General features: G+C 41.9%; 1 protein-coding gene across 2 annotated transcripts in view; it reads right to left on the bottom strand.

Moving 5' to 3' along the window:
• Positions 1–16007, bottom strand: part of mid1 (midline 1) — a 375699-nt gene that overhangs the window by 331840 nt on the left and 27852 nt on the right. Inside the window, exon 1 of one of the 2 annotated variants that reach the window (XM_087993001.1) lies at positions 10819–10842. The exons of the other annotated variant lie outside the window; for it this stretch is intronic. The gene's annotated coding sequence lies outside the window, so the exon portion shown is untranslated. Of the gene's footprint in view, positions 1–10818; positions 10843–16007 lie in introns of those variants that run through there. 2 annotated transcript variants of the gene reach the window in all.

Genomic DNA, 16007 nt, shown 5'->3' with positions numbered 1-16007 from the left:
GACAGGCCGCCTACTTGCGGAACACCTCTGGGACACCCGGACCAACCAACCCAACCGCCCCATAGCCGAACACTTTAACTCCCCCTCCCACTCCACCAAGGAGATGTAGGTCCTTGGCCTCCTCCGTCACCAGACTCTGGCAACACGACGTCTGGAGGAAGAGCGCCTCATCTTCTGCCTAGGAACCCTCCAACCACACGGGATGAATGTAGATTTCTCCAGCTTCCTCATTTCCCCTCCCCCCACTTTATCTCAGTCCCAACTCCCGAATTCAGCACTGCCCTCTTGACCTGCAATCTTCTTCCCGACCTCTCGGCCGCCACCCTCTCTCCAGTCTATCACCCTCACCTCCTTCCACCTATTGTATTCCCAGCGCCCCGCCACCAAATTCTTCCCCTCCCACCACCTTTTATCTCAGCCCGCTTGGCACATCAGCCTCATTCCTGAAGAAGGGCTTATGCCCGAAACGTCGATTCTCCTGCTCCTTGAATGCTGCCTGGCCTGCTGCCGCTTTTCCAGCACCACACTTTTCAACTCCTGTCTCCAGCATCTGCAGTCCTCACTTTCTCCTTGTAGATGGTGGACAGATAGTGGATTTGGAGAGTCAGGAGGTGAGTTACTCACCACCATTTCTAGCCTCTGACATGCTCTTGTAGCCACTGTGTTTATGTGGCAAGACCAATTGACTTTCTGTCCAGGATGTTGACAGTGGGGGATTCAGTGATGGTAGCACCATTGAATGTCATGGGGCAGTAGTTAGATTGTCTCTTATTGATGATGGTCATAGCCTGGCATTTGTGGGGCATGAATGTTACTTGCCACTTGTCAGCCCAAGCCTGGATATTGTCCAAATTTTATTGCATTTGAACATGGACTACTTCAGTATGCTCTTTAAATGCTCTGAAAAAATAAGACTGATTTCCCTTCACAAGCTTGGAATTGACCATTTATTACTGATGTTCCTTCATGATATCTGCCAAAAACTGACTAATTTGGATAATAATCCTCTACCATCTGCAACAAATTCTTAAGATGTACAGCCCATACTAATGCAGATAATAACTTACAGTTTGTTGATCTACCAAAATTACATGGACCATTTTGCCCATTACTACATGGTTCCACTCATATACATCACTGTTAATAAGGCTTCTGCTGTCATATTCATGGCTATTATGTTTAAAACCACACATACATCTCTGAATTCACCGTGAGCAAACTCCATCTTATTATCTGGGAGAATCTTACTGATGGTCCAAGTCTGGTCCATGCCCTCTCTTCCATGACTTGATCCAAAATTATTTTATCTTTACTATGTGGCATTGTTGAATAACTAATCCTGGTTGCTAAATCTACAATATGTAAAATGATATATTTTTTCTTTATCACATACCTTTTGATCCATAACCACTACCTTGTTGAAATCTCCTGCTGAGGGTTGTAATACAATAGATGTGATGGTATCCTTTGATATTTCCTATTTCCATCACACCTCTTCTGTGAGTTGACTATATTCCCTATCCCTTTTTCCTACATCCTTTACTAAAAACGTTTACCTTTTTCGAGGATGGTTGGGCAAATTGAATGTCTAATTGTAACACACCTGACTTTGTGTTTTCCAAATTTCGACCCACTGATGTCAATAATTAATTTAGTGGAGAGATTATTTTTCCATTAATAGCATCCCCAGTTATGTAAATTGCAAATTCACAGATTTTCCAAATACAGTAGCTTTCCCATTTTCCATATCCGGTTTAATACTTGCTTTTTACATTGACAGCCTATCATTATAAGGATATAGCTTTGGATACGACATCTATATTCATAAAATTATTGACTGTAACTCTGTTACAATGAATAATCACTCTTTTCAAAGATTTCAGTATGTTATCATCTCCAAATGTGAAACTGGTGGAACCTTGGACATCCCTTGCCTTTGTCTTGTTCCTTTTCACTTGGAAACTCCAGATAACATTTCAACCTGTTTACTCCACACACCGGAAGTGTGCATCTACTGTCCAATACTGCATAGTTCAAAGACTCTGACACCAATACATTAATCAATTAATTGAAATTTCTTGTGCAAATGCAATGACCTTTCTTTGACCTGTATCTCCATCATCTTTCTCTGAGTCTCCTATTTCATGTTTAGATTTGAATATTTTATTGCTGTATTAAGTTTGGGGGGTATTTCATTCATAGAATTTTGAATTGCACCTGAAATTCTGAATATTAAGTATTAGTTTCCTTATTGTAAATCCCAAATTCTCTTTGCTCTCATTAGAATTTGCATTCTCATTTTTGTTAATGACAGATTTCCTTTTGCACTGTCACCTGGAACCTGTATCTGGATGGTCTTGACAGTTTCTGACATGTTTTCTGACATGAGGGCGGCACAGTGGCACAGTGGTTAGCACTGCTGCCTCACAGCGCCAGAGACCCGGGTTCAATTCCTGACTCAGGCGACTGACTGTGTGGAGTTTGCACATTCTCCCCGTGTCTGCGTGGGTTTCCTCCGGGTGCTCCGGTTTCCTCCCACAGTCCAAAGATGTGCAGGTCAGGTGAATTGGCCATGCAAAATTGCCCATAGTGTTAGGTAAAGGGGTAAATGTAGGGGAATGGGTGGGTTACGCTTCAGCGGGTCAGTGTGGACTTGTTGGGCCAAAGGGCCTGTTTCCACACTGTAAGTAATCTAATCTAATCATCATTTCCCCCTTTATGCTGTGACTGCTGCTAGAAAGGAATGTCTTCTTAGCAATTTTTAAAATGCTGCCAACAGTTGTTCTGGTAATATATGTTTATCCACAGATTTAACTCCGGTCAAAACATCTGTCCATAGTTGGTACTTTGGCCCAGTTTAATAACATAAATACCAGCACAGCTTGGGGAATTTCCAAAAGAAATTTCTGCAGTCTTGCACATAATCTATTGAATTCCATTATGTACCCTTTCTTGGTACTATTGCTAGTCTTTCTGAATCTGTCAAAATCTGTCCACACCTCTTAAGCAGACATTGATTGTCTGTTTGATTAATAGCCCTGACTTCTTTCGCATTTTTTTTTTATTTGAGTAAACCCCAGTATCTGACTCAGTATTTGACACAGTGACTATCATACTCCTGATAGTGGTCTCTTACTCTGCATATAGTGCTTGTCATATTTGTCATTTTAAGAGCATAAGAAATTAAGAATTAGGAGCAGGAGTAAGCCCCTTGTGCCTGCCCTGCCATTTAATAAGGTCATGGCTGATCTTTGTCGTGAACTCTGCTCCACTTACCCATCCACTCACCATAACCCTTTATACCTTGCCTGGTGTATCTTTGCCTTAGAAACGTTGAACGAGGAACCCTCAACTGCTTCACTGGGCAGGGCATTCCACAGATTCACAACCCTTCGAGTGAAGAAGTTCCTCCTCAACTCAGTCCGAAATCTGCTCCCCATTCTCTTGAGGCTATGACCCCTAGTTCTAGCTTCACCCTCCCGTGGAAACAATTTCTGTGTTTCTACCTTATCTTTTCCCTTCATAATTTTATATACTGCTATAAGATTTCGTGCCCCCCCCAATCCCACTCACTGCACCACCCACTCACCCCCACCCCTCACCAAAAGTCTACACTTCAAAACCTACTCATTAGCTGTAAAGCATTTAGGGATATTCCAAATTTGCGAATCTTTTTTCATGCTTTCTACTTACACTGACATCCTATATTGTATCCTCAGTAATATAGGGCTAACTCACTCTACTACACAGTCATGTTTCACAGGTAACACACTGACATGATTGTTTCCATATCACTTCAAAGGCAATTCATTAAAATCATGAGGCAGTTGTGAGATGTCCTGTATAACTTTTCTTTTTGTGAGGATCACATACAAATTATTATTGTTATTATTATTATACAATACTACACTTCATTCATTGACACAGTGATCTTATCTGCTTTAACTTGTCATCGTTTAAACTGCTTCCCTTGTTGTCCTGAATTTCATGCACTAATCACCCAGAAAGGGACATTCTTTATATCCAAAAAAACCCACAAGTTTAAGCCTGACAGTCAGAATTTGAAGAGACAAAACGCTTTGAGAGTAGTAAGTCATATAACCTAAAGATTGGTTCATGCTGAGTCAGGTGATCTCAGTCACAGGTTCCTTGCTACAATTGGTATTAATGCCTATGCACAACGTGGAAGAAATTTTGCCATGGTCTTACACTTGGCAGTGACATGTGCTGCAACGTGAGATGAAGAAGAGAGACAGAAAGAGAGGATCAGATATAAAAGCAAATTCTATCCCTGATCATTTCAACAGTTGCAGAGGCAGGGAATGCAAATGTGGTTCTGGAGCACAGAGAATGCAGGAGGTGAAGGTTAAAAAACAAAAATTCCAATTGAAATATTTTCTATATCTCAAACTATAATACCCAAGATGAAATTGGCTTAGATTTTGAAGATAAAGATTTTAATGACAATACAAATTGCACCGTTAACCATCGTTCTTTATTGTGACTGGTCTGAGGAAGTTATCATTTACAGCAAGTGAACCCCTGAGAATAAATATCTCCAAACGACAATATCTGCTCCTAACCACAGTAACGTTAAGGAAGGATTATCTCAGGTACTTAAAAGACTTGTGTTTCTGGTATCTGTGACTCAGTTGGGGCTCAACCCTCAAGACAATGGTTTGAACACATAACCTCAGCTGACCCTTTCAGTGCAAAACTGGGGGAGGTCTGTCCTGTCAGGGGTCCTTTTTAGAGGGAACATTAAACCTCGGCCCATCTGCTCTCTCTCAGGTTCACATGAAACATCTCATGGCACCTTTTGAAGATAAGCAGGGACGTTCACATGTTGTCTTAGTCAATACTTATCCATCATTAAATAAGGTCTAATCATCTGTTACATTGATAGAATTTTGTTGGACATGGACAGAATTTGCAGTACCAAAGCAGGTCGCTGGAATTAAATTCTCGTCAACCCTAACCTGATTGAGTGGTGAAAGTGAGGTTTCCTCCTGCTCTTCCATTTCGATTTTCCCATTGCGTTTTGTGGGATGTTGCTGTGATTCCAATGTTGCCACTGTTACTATGCTGTAAAGTTACCTCACTGGGGTAAAGCCTTTAGGGATGACCTCTGCCTTCTCTTAAATGATATGTGGTAATTAATACGGAGTGGACTAATTACAACCTTTGAGTAACTTTTATTTGGGACTCTTCACCTTTAACTGGAGCAATTTTACGCTGATGGAATAAGTTCATCTTATTCGAATAGAACAGGACAAGACACTTCATAATTCAGCAGAGTACAGGAATGCCATGAGGATGATACGGACACCAAGTACGACGTGGTTGATGACCTTGAGTCCTCATCCTAAGTCTCCATATATATTTTAGTACAAATGGCTAATGGATCTTGACCTGGGTGACCTGAGCATTAAAATCAGAGCAACACTTTGATCTGACAGGTGATAGATTGCAGATACAACGTTTCAAAGAATTGAATAATTGAAGCTACTTTTGAGACTCCTGCTTTCTTTAAACAAGACACTTATTCATTCTGGCATCATAAGACAGTTAACTCCTTCAGTACATATTGATATAGTGAAGGCTCTCGTCGAGAATCTGCAGACTAGGTTTATCAAGGAACAATGTTTAACCAAATCAAAATGATCACCTTTATCGATTAATTTATTAAATAGACTGAAAGGGCTTTCCATTTTTGGACTCATCATGAGCTCCCTGAAAGAGTTGTATTGTGCTGAGTACACATGCATATGGAGAAATCTGGAAATTCCTTTTAGTCAAAAGACTGCAGGAACGATTGAAGCTTTCAAGATTTGAATGACTAGAATTTCATTAGGTAGGGATATCGAGGGCTCTGGATCAAAGAGGAATAAATGGATTTGAGATACATATCAACCATTATCCGGTTGAATGGCAGATCCAGTGGGAAATAGTGATCTGAATACAATTTAACTCTACATTATTTTTGAAAATGACATATTCCAGTCTCAACCAAAACTTTTAGCCTTCAAGAAAACCAACCGCATAGTGATGAGGGGAAAGCTGACTATGGTTAATTAGATGAATAGACTAAAAACAGATTAACGGGAGGGGGGGGGGGGGACATTTAAAAAAGACATTTCAGGATGTGCACAAAAATATATGCCACTGAAAAATAAAATTCAGTTGGAGACATGCATCGTGGTTTATGCAGGAGGTTAAGGATAGTATCAGATTAAAATAAGAGATTTATAATGTTGAAAAGAATATTACTAAGTCTGAAGCTCGAAATGTTTTTAAAAACCAAAGGATTATCAAAAAGCTAATTGAAAAAAAAGATCAAAGCTCGAAATATAAAATAAATTAAGAACTTTTAAGATATATTAAAAAGGGGAGTAGCGAACAGAAACATTTTTTCCTTTAGACAGAAACAAGTTATTGTAGGAAATGAGAAAAACATAGATACTTTGAACAAATGTCAGTGTCTTTCTTCACAGAAGGTATACTGGGGGTTAATGAAAGTGAGAGAATTATAGTAATGAACTTCAATAGAGAAAAAAAGTGCCAAAGAGATGTAAGGGTTCAAAACCTTACAAATCCCCAGGACCTGATGGTCTACATTCTAAAAGAAGTAGCTGCAGAGATAATGGCTATAATTTTCCAAAATTTCCTAACATCTGATACAGTCCCAGTGGATAGAAAGTTAGTAAATATTCAAGAAAGAATGGTGAGAGAAAGTAAGAATGATAGGCAAGTTAAAGGAAATGTTAAAATTCCTTATTATCAAGTTTGGCAATGTACTTAGAAAAGCACAATATGATGAGAACAAGTAAATATGGTTTTACAATAAAAGAAATCCTGTTTAATAAATTTACTAATTTTTCAGAAGATGTAACGAGTAGGATGGACAAAGGGGCATCAGTAAATGTAATATACTTAGACTTCCCAATGCTTTATCTCATACAAAGAGCAAAACAGCACAGGACCAGGCCCTTCGACCCTTCTAGCTTGCCCTGCCACATTTTGGTTTTCCATTACATCCATAGCCATAGACTCATTATTAGGGGTTGATAATTTAGGGCTGAGGTTAGGAGTAATCTCTTCACTTAAAATGGCTGTGAACCTTTGGAATTCTCTAAGCCAGAGTGTTACTCATTACACTCTTCAGTAAGGCTGAGATTTATGGTGTCTCAGGGATCAAGGAATATGAGGAGTAGAAGGGATTTTTTAAAGCCAAAGATTACTCTGATTGTATTGAATGTAGGAGCAGGCTTGAGGGACTATGCAGTCCATTGATGGTCATCTTTTTATGTTCTTGATAAACCCAAGGGTTAATTAGATTTCAGTTCCTATCTTTCCCTTATAATGCATGAGAGGTGTTGCTCAGCTTCCCTTACCACTCGATCTGAAAGTGCTGGTACAGACAGCCTAGCAGCAGTTATTCCAGACTTGATTTTAATGGGGACGGTGAAGTGGAGGGTGGAGGCATGAGGAAATAAAGGCTAAGGTCACAGTTCTGGAAGCCCCGCCAGGTTTACCAGCACAATCATATTTAAACAACCTCCTGCTCTCTCCCGCTCACTAATCAGAGTGGTATCAGAGGGAGCGAGTCAATTGTCTGAGAGTAGGGATGTGAAGCAGCTGCCTGGCGTGAGCTGGGCAGTAGGTAATCTGAGATCAGTGGGGAGAGGGGGGAATGGATGAGGGTCCTGTCAGAGATTGAGGGGGTGGGGGATTTCTGACTGAGATCGGGGTGGAGGAAGGGCTCAATCTCGGGTTGATGGGAGTGAGGGCTAGGTGGGATCATGTTGAAGGGAGTAACAAAGTATTCTACCTCCTCTGCTCTTCTATAACTGCCTGAGTGGGTGAAGCTTTTCTCACAATGCACTGCATTCCCTCAATACGTCGATAAAATCCTACACAAAGCAACACAAAGGAAACGTTCTCCAAATCAACTGTGCCGCCTCATTGTCCTTAAGCTACAAGGAAAGCATCGGGAAACTTAACCCCAGTGACCCAAGAAATACTGCTGAGTGTAAAGGTGTCTCTTTCTACTGTATGCATTTTCAGTATGCTAATGAGTGCCTTTCTTCAGAATGGCTGTCTGACATCCTGATAGTTAAAATCTAGAAGAAAGTGAGGACTTCAGTTGCTGGAGATCAGAGTCGATAGTGTGGTGCTGGAAAAGTACAGCAGGTCAGGCAGCATTCGAGGACCAGGAGAATCGACGTTTCGGGCAAGAGCCCTTCATCAGGAATGAGGCTTGTGAGCCGAGGGTGGTAGAGAGATAAATGGGAGGGAGGTTGTGCTGGGGGAAAGATAGCTGAGAGTGTGATAGGTAGACAGAGGTGGGAGTAATGGTGATAGTTCAGAGAGGAGGGCAGAACGGATAGGTGGGAATGAAGATGGACAGGTAGGAGAGATCAAGAGGTGGAAAGTTGGATTTGGGATAAGGTGAAGGGAGGAGAAGTGAGGAAGCTGGTTAAGTCCACATTGATGCTGTGTGTTTACAGGGTCCCAAGGCGGAAGGTGAGGCATTCTTCCTCCAGGCGTCGGGTGATGGAGGAGGCCCAGGGCCTGCATGTCCTTGGCGGAGTGGGAGGGGGAGTTGAAGAGTTAAAATCTAGCCTCAGAGAAGGAAGGGAGCAGGTGAGGAGAGAAGAAATGGGGAAAGTAAACCTTAATTGACAAGTTAATCCTGTGCTACGATATCAGCTAATCAGGCCAAAGGCCTGATTAGCAGTAATACCAAAGTTGTACTATCTTGGATACTAGAACTCACAGGATACCAGATAAAGGAGAGCATTAGTTCAAACTGTGTGATTGAACATCAAGAAATTGATTAACTCTTATTCTCCGAAGCCAATAAACTACCAGAAAGCTGTTTACTATGGGGACGCAGTGGGATCACTACGGATAACTAGACCCATTAGAAGTGAGAGGAGAGTACTCCCCTCTTGACTGGCTGTCACAACACTCAATATAGCTCACCCATCACCTTCATTGCAGGGGCTGCTGTATGTTCTTTCTATAAAATGCTACTCATTGAGATTTACCTGCTATTACCTTCCAAATCTGTGATTTACAGCATCCAGAAGTCAGCTATGTATGGGAAGACCAGCACTACTGAGGACTCCTCTAAGCTACACACCATCCAGATTCGGCGATTTGTCACAATTTTGTTATTGCTCATTCAAAATACACTGCACGTCGAAGGTTCATGGGACATGGCATCGCCGGCTGGGTTAGCACTTACTGCCTATCCCTTGATTGCCCAAGAAATGGTGATGATGAGCTGCCTCCCTGTGTGGTCCAGGTCCACCCAAGGTGCTGTTTGGAAGGGAGTCCCAGGGTTTTGATCCAGGGCAAAATTATGGAACTCCTTATCTAACAATATTTTTGCCACCAGGGACAGCAATGGTTCAATAACTTACAGACATAGGACATGTGAGCACGACCATGCCTCAGGAGAAGGCTCGCAATGATCTCAAATAATTAGAAATGGGCAATAAATGCTCACCTTAGCAGCAATGCCCAAATCCTAAGAATGGGACTGAGGCTCAAAAGACTTTCTCCTGTTCTCTTGCCATCCCAACACAACACAATGCAGCTTTTGATCCCTCCTCATGTAAGTAACTGTGGGGCTGGGTGGCATGGAAGGAGACATGATAACAATTGATAGGAAATCTTTACGTTGGCCCCAAATTCCAGCAATACTAAATAAAAACTGAAAGAAATGTGGTTGCTGTAAATCAGAAACAAAAGCAGAAGTTGCTGGTAAAACTCAACAAGTCTGGCAGCTTCTGTGAAGAGATATCAAAGTTTAATTTTTCAGGTCCGGTGTTCTGAGGAAAGGTGACTGGAACTTTAATTTTGATTTCTCTTCACAGACGCTGTCAAACCTGCTGAGCTTTTCCAGCAATTTCTGCTTTTGCCCTAGCAATACCACATGCCCATATTAATCCTCAGTCTGGTAATAAGTCTCAACGCAAGTCTGGTTGAACAATGACTGAAATTATGACTGACACTTTTAATAAGCAGCCATGCCTGTGGTTATGTCACCCTCCATGAAGCAGACTTACACACTCTTCACCTGTCATCACTGTAACATTACCACAACTCCCATTGTTTTTAATCATCAATAAAACACACCGGTATGACAAAACTACAGGGTGTAAACAAAAGCTGTCAAAGCCATTTACCCATTAATCAGATCAAACCTATAATCAACTGTTAGGTTTTGCTTTGTGTGCGAGTATTTGTGTGGGGGCAAGACTGCACACTTTATCTACCCTCACTGGTCAGTCAAAACTCCAACATCTGTGCTGCATTTTGCAAATGAAATGTGCACAAAAGCAGATCGAATTCAAAAGGAGCTGGAACAAATTTATGCACTAATTAATGTCAAAATGACAGACAAATATTGGAAGTCAACGGGCAAAGTCCAGTCGAGATTTTCAGTGTTGGGACCAGGCAGTAGTCTGGGTTGAACCAATAGAACAATTCAGTATTTCTGCCTCAAATTTGCCCCGGCTCACCATTTCACTTTCGCTTGAACCTTTCGGGATATTTGAAGGAGAACAGAACCACGCCAGCCCCCAGCACTCACCCACTTTAATTCCTGATCTGATCTCCTAACCCTGATCATTTAGCACTCCTTTCAACTTCGCTTTTCTTGTCACAGATTGTCAACATGAAAACATGATTTTTGTTAACCCCCATCTCTCTGCCTTCGTTATTAAGGGACTATAATTGACAGCCTCTCCCGAGCAACTGCAACACCTCTCAAAAAGAAAATGTAAAACATTAAGCAGCACTTACCTGAGAGGTAATTACAAAGTAGTATTACTTAATTCCACAATAATCTTCCAGCAATTGTCTCTGTTTGACTGTGAAACCAATATGTCGTAGAGGAGTATTTGATCCTGGCATATTCCCGTTCCGTATTTATAAGATTTATTTTAATTAGTTTGGAAGCATCTGATGCTCTGAGTGCTCCAGTAGACAAACACCTTCCCCTGGAACTCATACAGCAAATAGAATGTTTTATCCATAAAAGGAATTGACTGAAGCTCTAAGAAAAATGGTATTCTGCTGCAAAAAAAAGCATTCCTGCCTGTCCATAACCCCCTTAAGAAACAACCGCAAATTATGTATTTGTGTCAGATGTACTTTGTTTTTTTTTCAAATTGTTTTTGTAAATTAGAAATACTTTGCATAAAGATTGCATTTGGGAATCCACAGTATATGTTTTTTTTAAAAGCCTATCATTTGTATGATGGTTTTTTTGAAAATGATGGAGTGGAGCCAGGTAAATAAGCTCACATGCATTTCACTGTAAATGGAACAGTCCCCCAAATTGATGTTCAGAACAATTTTGACTTTATGCATTAGTTTAAAATAGATACCATGACTGATATTATCCCTCGACCGATTTTAAAATTAATTTCTATTCCTTTGGTTTGGTGTCATCCATTTTACATTGTAGCGTTAGGGTCCAGATGTACACCTCATGCCTTTAGCAACAAATCCCTCAAAGGTATTAGTTCACACAGGCAACATTTAAACTCTTTCCAGAAGTGGGAATCACGAGCATGGTCAACAACTTGTTGCCCATCCTCATCTTCCATGAAAAGGTGGTGCTGGGTTCTTCAACCTTAAATCAAATTGGTAGCTTACTGGATCATCGCCCAGGGAATCATTAGGAATCCAATTTGTCCTATCTCTGCAAACTGAACATTTTTTTTGTTGGCAATTGAATATCTTTTTTAATCAACCTATTCAGAGATGTTATTACAGAGTCTTGAACTGAGTCTCCTTACCCAGAGAAAGGGATGTTACTACTGGACCTCAAGTGTCCCTATGCAAGGGATTGAACACTAATTTTTCCATCACTACCCATGGTTTTTTCAATCAATTAACCACCATCAGTAAGTCATCCGTGAATCCCAACTGATTAATATACAGCCCATTAAGGGCAGTGCAAAGGGGGAGAGAGAAGTAGGAAGAAAGGAAGGGATGTTAAATTGAAATAATTGGAAGGGGAGATAAAGCAGTCTATCCCTACCCTGATTGTAACACCTTTTTCTAAAGGCATCAAGAGTATTGGTGGACATTGTGTACTCCTTCTTCATCTGGGCACAAGCAAGAGATTGAGCAAAAGGCAGGAAAATGGATGCTAAGTGCACATCTAATTGAACAGTGAACAAACAAGCTCCAGGACTGAATGATCTCCCCTTGTCTTCCTGCTGCCTTCTTCCAGAAACCTCTTTCTTGTAAAGAATTATTGCAGCTTTCCTGAATCGCCGTCAGATCATGGTAATATTTTCAGTGGACAAGGACAGCAAAAATATGACCCGACCTGTAAACCGTGCCACCAGATTTTATAGACATGACCTCTAATTCCACCATCTTTATCCATTTCAAACATTCTACCTAAACTGGGTTGCATCCAATCCTTTCATCTTGTTAGAGGACCTCAATCAATAGCTCTCCACAGTAAATGCCCCTGCCTTTGACTTATTGATTACTTCATGCAGGTGTCAATTTGAGTTCTGTTCTATTTAAATTATACCTCTCAGACAATATAAATCTTGTCTCTACAAGACAGCACTGACTACAGGTGGCAGTTGAGTCGCATTAAGTCCCTTGTTGCCTGGAAACACAAGACAGATGAAAAGCTAACTCTGCCAAGCCTTTATTTACACTGTGATCACAATGCAAAGGAAGGAGCAGCTAAGCAGGCTGACTTTTCCTGCTGGAGGATGCAAATATGAAAAGACCATGTTTAATTTTGAGTGCAACTATACTGATAAAGGGAGACCAGTCCTTCCAAATGTACTGTCAATTTCTTCACTGTGGTTCTGGGAAGGTTAGTCCTGTATCTCTTTCTTAACATGGGTTGAAGCTCAGAGGCTGCAAGGTACATCGGCAGCACTGACACAAAATGGACCAAGGGATGTCAAAGACATGGAGCGCCTGGTGCATTGATTTTCCGAAGAAAGTTGCCAGAAGAGTTAATGTAGTTGCTCAGAATTACTAGGGGGTTTTGATGGCTCAAGTAAGTAAAAAATAGTTTCTACTGGCAGGAGGTTGTAACCAGATGACAAAGATTTAAAATCATTTGCAAAAGAGCCAGCAGGAGATGAAAATAATATTTTTCCACACAGCAAGTCGTTGTAGCTTGGATTGCATTGCCTGAAAGAGCTTTGGAAGCAGATGGAATTGTAACTTTCAAAAGTGAATTGCTTAAATACTTGAGAATATCTGAATAATGGAATGGTAGCTTTCAAAAGGAAATTAATTGCTTAAGCGGGGACATTTTGCAAGTCTTTTGGGAAAGAGCAGGTTTGGCCAGCTCTTTCAAAGAGCTGGAATGGGCATGATGGGCCAAATGGCCTCCTTCTGCACTAGAGGGTTGACTAGTTCCAAGGATTTACCAACCATAATGTTAATCTATTGTGCTGTTCTATTGTGTACTTCTTGGGGGAACATTATGCCTTTATCTGCTGTGTTATTTTGACCCTGTTCTTGACAGGAGAATATATCAAGACCTAAATTCTTCCACACCTTAGAAAGTCAGAAGGCTGCAGTGGACTACACACTGCCCACAATCCCTGATCACCAATCGTCCTCATCTCCTCCAGGGAAAAAAAAGGCCAAGAGAGACATTCTGTTGCTATAACTGAGACCGTTTAAGAAACACAGTCGTAAGGTCAGCATTCTTCAAATTGTACTACCTGCCTGTAATCGGGGGTCAAAATGACAGCACTCCAGATGTGGCTGCACCGAGGTCAAATGTAACTTCAATGTCACACCACCTGTGAATACTGAACTGAAAATGACCTTTCCACCAAAACCATCATATTTCTTTTCTCTCTACTGGCTGAAGCTTCTGGGAACTTTTATCTGCGTTCTGGCACCATCTCATCATTTTATAACGTCAGCACGAAATGGAATCATGATGTCTAATGGTTAAGGATAATTAGATCACTTTGGTTAGCATTGGGATCACTGATGAAAATGTGTTGCTGGAAAAGCGCAGCAGGTCAGGCAGCATCCAGGGAACAGGAGAATCGACGTTTCGGGCATAAGCCCTTCTTCAGGAATGAGGCTTATTGAAGAAGGGCTTATGCCCGAAACGTCGATTCTCCTGTTCCCTGGATGCTGCCTGACCTGCTGCGCTTTTCCAGCAACACATTTTCAGCCCTGATCTCCAGCATCTGCAGACCTCACTGTGTAGAATCAGCTGGTAAAAGTGACAAAAATTCAGAGGGGTCCGCAAATAAGTTGTCAATTTGTTAACACCAGTTTGTTGTGACCCAACCTCACTGTCTCATAGCCACTATAATGTAGGCAAGAGCAGCAGCCACACTTAACAGTAAAGGTCTTAATCTTAAACGAAGAGCCAAGCCATCAAAAGAATATGAGGAAACATTTATTTGCAGTAAATTCTTAGAGAAGGTGGTACACAGGAGACCACAGAGGTCCAGAAGGCACAGCAGACTCACCGTCAAAAAGCAGTGAGGGAAGATACAATGGCGGTCTGCTCCAGCAGTCAGTGCCCAAGGAGCTGGGTGCAGTGTCACAGCAAACCCAATGACCTCATCCAAATGGGCAAGGCCAATGAATCCACTTCCAAGTGTCAAACCTCACAGACTGCATGATCTGCCTCAGCCACTGGTCAAACCACTGACCAACCATTTCTATCAGTCAGGACCTATGTGTGTAACATTCATTTGTGTAATCACACCCTCATATCTTAGTGTGACTCCAAGCCCCACACCTTCAAACCTCACAGTCTGCCAGATATTCAACAACGACAGCCACATCACCAAACCAGATTGCACCACACTCACTGCCCTACCACCCCCACCCCCTCATCTTGCAGGACAGGATACAGCACAGTAAGGGATGGGGGAACTGACCAGAGTGGGAGAGGCACACCTAACCCCCCCAAGGAGGAGATGGCTCTGCCTTTATGATGGTGGTTATTGTTAAGTCTTTGGCCAGTGATAGGGCAGAAACCATTCAAAATGGGGGAATCTTCATTCCCAACCATCCTTCCCACTCCCATTTTCCCATTATTTCACCATTTCTCCGGGTGTAATGCAGATGATGTAGCTTTTTCTTTCTGATCTCTGTCATCACAGCACAGTCCTATCCTTGGGATTTTTACTTTTAGATATCTGCAAACCTAGTCAGGGAACAGAGATGTGGTAAGAAATGATGATTTCACAGTTGCAGACACCCAGTTGACGGAACACTATTCTTTGAGGACAAATTAGAGACGGTGTTTGAGTGAGACACCAGACATGAATGCGCGATTGCAGAGCAGTGGACAAGGATTGAGCAAGCGTCAGTTCACTGGAGGAGAGGGAGGAAGACATATGCAGCAGAGATCTCAGATGAAGAGTTTGCTGGGGTTTCATACACAAGGCATAGATGGGTGTACACAGCACGATGGGTAGTGCATTGGGAAGCCTTTACTCAATTTTAAAGGAGTGTGGATGAGCCCAACACAAACCTGTCACAATGCGTCAAGCGGTAGTTGGAGTGTATCCTTTTCAGTTTGGAAGCCATAGCCAGCCCTATCATCACAGTTCTGGATCAACCTTTATGCAGCATCAGATGCGTCCATTGAAGCACGAGCAGATTCTACTGAAGGTCTGGGCTCTGCCATGGAGGCTCCAACTCTCCCACCACGGCTGTGGATGCTACTGCTCCAAGGGGCCTACAATGCACCACGACAGTCCAGCAGCCTGTCTTCCAGTGAATGATCACTGAGGTGCTGTCTGAGCAGATTCTAAGCTTCATGCACCCTCTACTTCCACTTTGGCAGTGCTTGTGCCAGCCAGCCCTGCCCTGGACACTGAGGGAGTGGAGACGTTTTTTTTGCTTTTGGTATAGGACAGGATTGGAGGTGACACATAATGGATTGTGAACACAGACGGCGACATCCTGCGCCACAGAGAAGCCTGAAATCCTAGAAAGGCTTTGTGTTTTCTGCC

The sequence above is a fragment of the Chiloscyllium plagiosum genome, unplaced genomic scaffold (assembly GCF_037043375.1).
Source record: "Chiloscyllium plagiosum isolate Xiang-an unplaced genomic scaffold, Cpla_swu_hap1 HiC_scaffold_12, whole genome shotgun sequence".
NCBI classification, from domain to species: domain Eukaryota; kingdom Metazoa; phylum Chordata; class Chondrichthyes; order Orectolobiformes; family Hemiscylliidae; genus Chiloscyllium; species Chiloscyllium plagiosum.
The sequence above is the reverse complement of the archived record's forward strand: the minus strand, read 5'-3'. Positions and strand labels throughout refer to the sequence as shown.